Below are 8,112 nucleotides of genomic sequence, written 5' to 3' on the forward strand. Positions count from 1 at the left end.
AAAACAATTTTTTTTTTTTTTACAATTTTCAGATTTTTAATGACACACACACACAGACAGACAGACAGACACACACACACACACACACACACACACACACACATACACCACAACCCTCGTCTCGATTCCCCCCTCTACGTTAAAACATTTAGTCAAAACTTGACTAAATGTAAAAAGACCAAAAAATACTGTACTCACGTGTTTGACGAAGACGATACGAATAACAAAGCACGACGTTTCGACCACTGGGTCTTTTTCAGTCAGGCACAAAACAGGTAGATCTTCTATCTGTTCTGTTGTCTGTCTTCTGTTTTCTGTGTTTTGTGCCTGATGAAGACCCCAGTGGTCGAAACGTCGTGCTTTGTTATTCGTATCGTCCCTGGAAAAGTAGGGGCGACCACCCCCAACCAGGCGCGTCCACAGGTGGCGGATATATAGTGGGGTGGCCTTCAGATATGGAGGTTAGCTGCGAGACGAATAAGCAGTCGCGGACCAAATGGCGGTGCTTCCAGCAGGATGGGGCAGGGTAACAGGTGGCACTGTTACTCTCAAGAAATACCCCAGGTGTCCAATTACGGGAGCACCATGCGATCAAGAGCCGCATTATAAGCTCTAGCCCTGGGGAAGGTCACCTCAGATAAACAAACCAGCCAGCTATGGCCAAATACAGTCTACTTCGTTTATAACGTCGCCGGATATAACGTCACCCCGTTATATCGTCACCCAAACACCGGTCCCGGCTCAATTCCTTCTTTCCAAGACTATTTTAACCTCGGATATAACGTCACCGGATATAACGTCACCCAGTTATAACGTCACTCATCCATGTCGGTTATAACGTCATATCAATCCCCATATGCAGCAGTTTGCATGGTGAACGACTGTCAAGGCATGTACATTTACCCTACACGTGTCACAAGTTTTGTGTGTTAACGGTATTCAAGTTTTTCCGTTTTCCCGTTGTTAGAGGCCCAAGGAAAACTAGGTTCAAGGCATAATCATTTTTGCTGCATGCGTTTTGTGAGTTCCTGTTCGAGGTTTTTAATCAAAAGAAAAATGTTTTATTTCATTTCGTTTTGTGAGTTCCTGTTCTATGTTTTTAGTCAGTAATGACAAATGTTTCATTTCATTTCGCTTTGTGAGTTCCTTACTTAGGTTCCTCAGTGTTCTAGGTTTTTAATTAAAAGAAAAATGTTGCATTTCATTCGTTTTGTGAGTTCCTGTCTTGGTTTTTAATTAAAAAAAAAGAAAAAAGTTTCATATCGAGCATACATGGTTACTCCTGCGCGAGCGCGTGCGAATGGATCTGTCTACTTCTGTCCTTCAATCACGCATATAAAAAAAAGCTCGATTATTGAAATGACGGTAGGAGAAGGTCGAGAGGATGAATACAGACTACGACGTTTGTTTGTTTTTTGGTCCGTAGAATACTGACTACAACTGCCCACGACGAGGCTGAGCTTCACTTTCAACTGGGCGTTGTCGACAGGCTGAGTAGGTCGCTCAGGCTAAATTGTAAAGGGAAACACTAAGTGCAGTGAACCGACAAATTGAGAAAAGTGATACTGCACTCTTAAAGCACTAATGTATCGATTGAACATTTGATTTTCCTTCTTTGAGCCATGTGACGTCAGAGGCCTACAAAACTTCATATTTGGGCGTTTCAGGTTAACCGAAACTTTAAAGGAACTACTTACTTCATATTTGGGACACGCGCATTAACCCACAGATCAAAACACACGTCTGCCAAACTGTAAAAATGAAGCGATTTGCAGATCTATCTAGGGAAGAAATTGAAAACAAAAGACAACTTTTAACTCCGATCGAATACCAACAAACTTCAGCTGAACAAGAGATGAAGATGGGAGACTAGACACCCTCCATCAGCATATTGCAGGCAACACACAACTCCAAGTTTTGCCGCGGCCAAATTCTCCTCGCGAAGTTTACTCAGCTCTGTCGCACACACAGCCACCGGCCGAGTCGATATGCGCGGGGCAAGTAGTTTCGACATGTCCTTTGAAGATATGAATTTCTTCCTCAGTGCAGAAAATAAACCTGACATGCCACCATCCACAACAATGCAAGTTCTGCCTACTTTCCACAACTGTACCATAAACAACTTGAACATCACAATAACAAAATAAGACCAAAGGTGTTGATTGTCTCTGCTGTTAACCCCACAAGCTAACTCAATGAACTCGTCCCGTCTTGATCGCGAGACAGGGTGACGACAAGACAGTGTGTACAACAGTTACTGACACTGACGGTGCAAAGAGATGTAGCAATGTAATTGATGTTTTATTTGATGTTCATGAATTTTCCGTTCCTTTGATTATGGTCTGAACAAAATGTGTCGACAATCAAATATTCTAATGTTAATTGAAGGAGTTAAATAAACTTTTGAAGTTGCACTATTTTTGTGGCGCATTGAAGTGTATGTGTTTGGTGTAAACAGGTGTTTTTGGTGTGTGTGTGTTTGATTGCATGTGTGTGTGCTCGCTCAATCGTCAAAACAACAACAAAGTCAGTACCTGAAATGAATTCGATCGATACATAAATGTTATTTGCGTTTTTGACCAAAATATGACATTTTACACAGATCTCGACAGTCATTGTTCACCTCGACCGCTATCGCGGTCTCGGAGAACAATGACTGTCTCGATCTGTGTAAAATGTCATATTTAGGTCAAAAACGCAAATAACGTATATTATGACTCTACTTGGAAGTTATCAAGTTACGTTATAATGATAATAATAATACAGTAGTAGTCTAACGAGTATAACGTCCCGCTCACTAGATGTGGTGGAGACGGTGGATGGGGGAACCCAAAGTTGTTACTACCAGAACGATTGTGCGTAAAGGTGGGCAGCCACTTTGCTGTTGACGAGAAACTTCTTCGTTAATAATAATAATATAAGTCAAATAGACAGTAATTACGTATAAGGACCCATGAAGTTCTCGTCATTTTTATTTCTTCGGACATCAAGGACAGGTCAAGATCTAGCAGAATATGAACGAACGACAGCCATGTGTGTGTGTGTGTGTGTGTGTGTGTGTGTGTCCTTAAAGCTAATAACGTCGGACACTATAATTAAAGACTGAGATTGTCGATGGAACAAGACGGAGCTTGACACTCCAACACTAGCAACCTGTCTCAGAATCAGCATGTAGCCTACAATACTGTACGTTGATACGATTGCCGAATTTCGGGGAACATTTTGTGTACATGATACAATTTTGTATTCATGGTCTAGCCAGGTTTTGGAAATACGCAAAGAAGAGAATAGTCCACAATTCTATATATGAGGAAGTGAATTAAAGATTATTGTAATAAGTTCAACTCAACTCAACTCAACTCAACTCAACTCAAATTTTATTGGCTTCAATTTCCACATAGAAGAATTTGTCTTGCGCTTGGGATCAAGACATAGGCAGAAAGTAAGAGTATAACATATAAAAACAGCATTCATATCACATTTCATGTATCACACACAGTAATCACTAGTATAGGCCTAGGCCTACAAATATCACATTAGTTTAAAACTTACAACAATATGTTGTTGTGATTTTTAAGCAACACTAATGTTGCACTTTCCATTTCTGCACAGTTTTATTAAAACAGTCAGTACTTTAGAAAGGGACATAACTCTTGGACTCCGGATATAACATCACCCGCGCGTAAAAGTGACGTTATAACCGATGAACCGGATACAGCGTCACCGCGTATAACGTCGCTCAAAAACATCCCCCGAGGGGTGACGTAATATCCGGAGTCGACTGTAGCAAGGTTAACCTGCCAGAAAAGTTCTCTTCTAAGCAGACTTCCCTCATGGACTCAATTGGAAGAATTGACAAAAATGACATTGCAGGGTCGGTTGGGTGGGGCAAGGTGTTAACATGATGAGATAGTTGACACTTAGTAGTTTTCCACAACTTAATGTCACTTTTGTGGTTAGCCCATCGTTTCTTTATGTTCTTAGTGGATCCTACGTACACGTCTGTAGGATGGCACTGGCATTTCACAATGTAGATGACGTTTGGTGTAGAACAAGTCAAATGGCCACGGATACACCACTGTCGACCATCCCATGGAGCAGTGAATCTCTGAACATTCTGAGAATGTGCGCAAATGTCACATTTCTTTGTGCATGTGAAGAAGCCAGGCTGTTCACGGGGTCCATGCTGTATGAAACGCTTGGGGACTGTTGGTTTGTATATTTCGCCGATGTTTTTTCTCATTTTGTCTGCCCCTATGATCGTTTTCTTGGGGAAAATATCTTTGTTTCTGTCATCTTCATAAAGAAGATGCAGGTTGTCTTTGATGATGTGGCTTTTAGATGGAACTCTGGGATCATAGGTCGTGACCCATGCAATCTCTTTTCGATCCTTTTTACATTTAGTCAAGTTTTGACTAAATGTTTTAACGTAGAGGGGGGAATCGAGACGAGGGTTGTGGTGTATGTGTGTGTGTGTGTGTGTGTGTGTGTGTGTGTGTGTGTGTGTGTGTGTGTGTGTGTGTGTGTGTGTGTGTGTGTGTGTGTGTCTGTCTGTCTGTGTGTGTGTGTGTAGAGCGATTCAGACTAAACTACTGGACCAATCTTTATGAAATTTTACATGAGAGTTCCTGGGAATGATATCCCCGGACGTTTTTTTCTTTTTTTCGATAAATGTCTTTGATGACGTCATATCCGGTAGGCTTTTTGTAAAAGTTGAGGCGGCACTGTCACACCCTCATTTTTCAATCAAATTGATTGAAATTTTGGCCAAGCAATCTTCGACGAAGGCCGGACTTCGGTATTGCATTTCAGCTTGGTGGCTTAAAAATTAATTAATGACTTTGGTCATTAAAAATCTGAAAATTGTAAAAAAAAAATAATTATAAAACGATCCAAATTTACGTTCATCTTATTCTTTATCCTGTTCTGATTCCAAAAACATATAAATATGTTATATTTGGATTAAAAACAAGCTCTGAAAATTTAAAATATAAAAATTATGATCAAAATTAACTTTCCGAAATCGATTTAAAAACAATTTCATCTCATTCTTTGTCGGTTCCTGATTCTAAAAACATATAGATATGATATGTTTGGATTAAAAACACGCTCAGAAGGTTAAAACGAAGAGAGGTACAGTAAAGCGTGCTATGAAGCACAGCGCAACCGCTACCGCGCCAAACAGGCTCGTAACTTTCACTGCGTTTTGCACTAGCGGCGGACTACGTTCAGTTTCATTCTGTGAGTTCCACAGCTTGACTAAATGTAGTAATTTCGCCTTACGCGACTTGTTTCTTGTTTGTTTTAGAACTTTTTCTCTATCCTTGTCAGCTCCTTCTTTTACTCCTGCCAGAGACCTATATTAATATTGGTCTAAGCTCCTGCTAACGCTTTTGTCCATTTCCATCCTGACATGGTGAGATACTTCGCATACTCCACTGTTCTTTCAGAGAGTGTTGTATATATTATTAGTTATCGTTAGATTTGACTGCGATATCCAGATTTATCAGTGCCAATGTCGAGAAAGCTGAAATCATATCAGATCGAGGCGTGAGCCGAGATCTGATATGATTCAGGCTTTCGAGACATTGGCACTGATAAATCTGGATATCGCAGTCAAATCTAACGTTAACGATTTTATCGCATTCCATTTCGGAAGAAGAACCCATTAACCCCAGTCTAAGAAATCGGTCAAGCGCAAGGGAAGTTACTGCCGTGTTGGAAATGTTGGATTGTCTGTTCCTGCTTTCGCAACTTTGCTGCTATTACTTTCATTTTTCAAATACTCTTTCGTTTTGTAAGACGTAAATAAGGCATCTAAAAACAACCAAGAAAGAAAAATATTGTGTGAACAGATCACACAAAAAAGGTTCAGTGGAGGAACACGGAACAGCCTTCGCGGTTACTTGCAGTCTTTTAGACTTCAAAGGCTTTAATTTGGCAATTCTAAACGATGGCAGGAACTGAAGTGCCCCGGACTGTATCAGTGAAGTCCTCTGGCTCATTTTCTGTGTAGAAGACAGCTTCCAGCTCTTAGTCGTTATGGACGGACTGCAGTGTTGATAATTTTGTCGAATCGCCAACTGCAGACGACACAATATTCCAAGACAACTTTCAAAGATGGCGTCTTCCGATAGCCTTTGTGACTGTTTTGAAGCTGTTGAGGTTTTTGTGTGGATTTTGCATGGCTACGACAAAGGGGGATGGGACAGTGATTCATGCTGGAGCAAAACGTTTAAATCGGCTGCTCATTTCCAGCCTTTACGTGAGTGATGAGCGCTGATACCCTGCAAGAGAACTCGCTTCTTGCTCCAAAGTTCAGTTTGTTTACGGCTGTTCTAATCGCCTCCCTCGGTAAGATTAAAACATACCATTCTACTACTTCTCTGTTAAAGGTGGGTGGAAAAAGTCTGTATTTATTCATTACACAGCTTAAACTTGCTGATGCAATTACTTTCCTTTTATAAATTTGCGCTTTAAATTAATGGGAGACTTGTGTTTCCTTCAAGTGAGATTTTTTTCTTCAAAATTACAATTGGAAAACTACTTCCTGCACGATATCAAATTCACTAAGAACTTCCTCTGCGATATCAATTGATATACAGTTCCTAGTTGACCAATGACAACAGGTGTTTTTGTCATGTGATCAGTAAAAATGCGATAAATATATATATATTTATAGAGAGACACCCGTGAGATAATAATCGTTCAAATCACACGTGTGTATATCATGTAAATGAGGTCATGTCAAGCAAGTCTGGCAGGGACCTGTTTTTCCACTGCTTATGATGCCAAAGTCACCGAGACAAACGTCATGATAGAAGAAAAAAAATTGCGCTCGCTAATTACCCTCGATGAATCTTTAGAACTAACACGTCACGCCACACTTTCAGAGTGACGTTTCTTTGCTTTGACGTAATAGATTGCACGAGGCTTTAGAAGAGATCGAGGTTCCAAAACAAGCGTCTTCAATTTAGCTGCCTCGAATGCAGGACATTTTCAGTAAAATACACGTAAGTACAGTATGTAGGATAAACAGAATACTACATGGCTTGCTGTGTCGTACCAGATTTACACTCGTTGCTTTTTCAAATAGTGAACAGCTCGCTTTCGCTCGCAGTTCAATATTTAAAAAAACAACTCGTGTAAATCTGGTACGACACAGCAAGCCATGTAGTATTCTCTCTCTATATATATATATGTTGTATACGATCCTAAAAAAAAGACAAAGCATATACGACAATGCATTTTGAGCGAGGGTTATAAAAGTTAAGGATATATACCCGTGACTGATGCATTCTTCATGCATATTCGTGAAAAGAGTAGGATATGGGTACTGCAATCTAGAATAATAGCCAGCAATAACTGCATGATGACACTCATGATCAGTAAATATCCACTAAAACCATCCTCGGTTGATAAAACGAAGGTAGCCGCTGGTATGGCCGGTGTCATCCTGCCTAAAGGTCATGCACAACAAGATGACTTGACGCATGGTCAGTGCAGACTGCAGTGGACCCAGTGTACACAAACTAGGGGGGGGGGAGATTGAGGTGGCCAATGGCTAGCGCAATGAAGTAACGGGTGGCAAGGGACCAAATGAAATGGGCGACAAGAATTAGACATGAGGAAAAAAACACAAGCATCAGAGGTGGATGCAAATGAGTGCTCCAGGAGAACGACTGATTGGAAAGAGAGGAGCTGAAAAAGAATGAAGAAACATAAATAAAACCAAGCCAAGGTTGATAACGACTGATTGAAAAGAGGGAAACTGAAGAAGAATGAAGAAACATGAATAAAACCAAGCCAAGGTTGATAACGACTGATTGAAAAGAGGGAAACTGAAGAAGAATGAAGAAACATGAATAAAACCAAGCCAAGGTTGATAACGACTGATTGAAAAGAGGGAAACTGAAGAAGAATGAAGAAACATGAATAAAACCAAGCCAAGGTTGATAACGACTGATTGAAAAGAAGAAAACTGAAGAAGAATGAAGAAACATGAATAAAACCAAGCCAAGGTTGATAACGACTGATTGAAAAGAGGGGAGCTGAAGAAGAATGCATTCACAAAAATTGAACAAAACCAAGCCCAAGGTTGATGACGACTGA

The sequence above is a fragment of the Littorina saxatilis genome, linkage group LG4 (assembly GCF_037325665.1).
Source record: "Littorina saxatilis isolate snail1 linkage group LG4, US_GU_Lsax_2.0, whole genome shotgun sequence".
In the NCBI taxonomy this organism is placed as follows: domain Eukaryota; kingdom Metazoa; phylum Mollusca; class Gastropoda; order Littorinimorpha; family Littorinidae; genus Littorina; species Littorina saxatilis.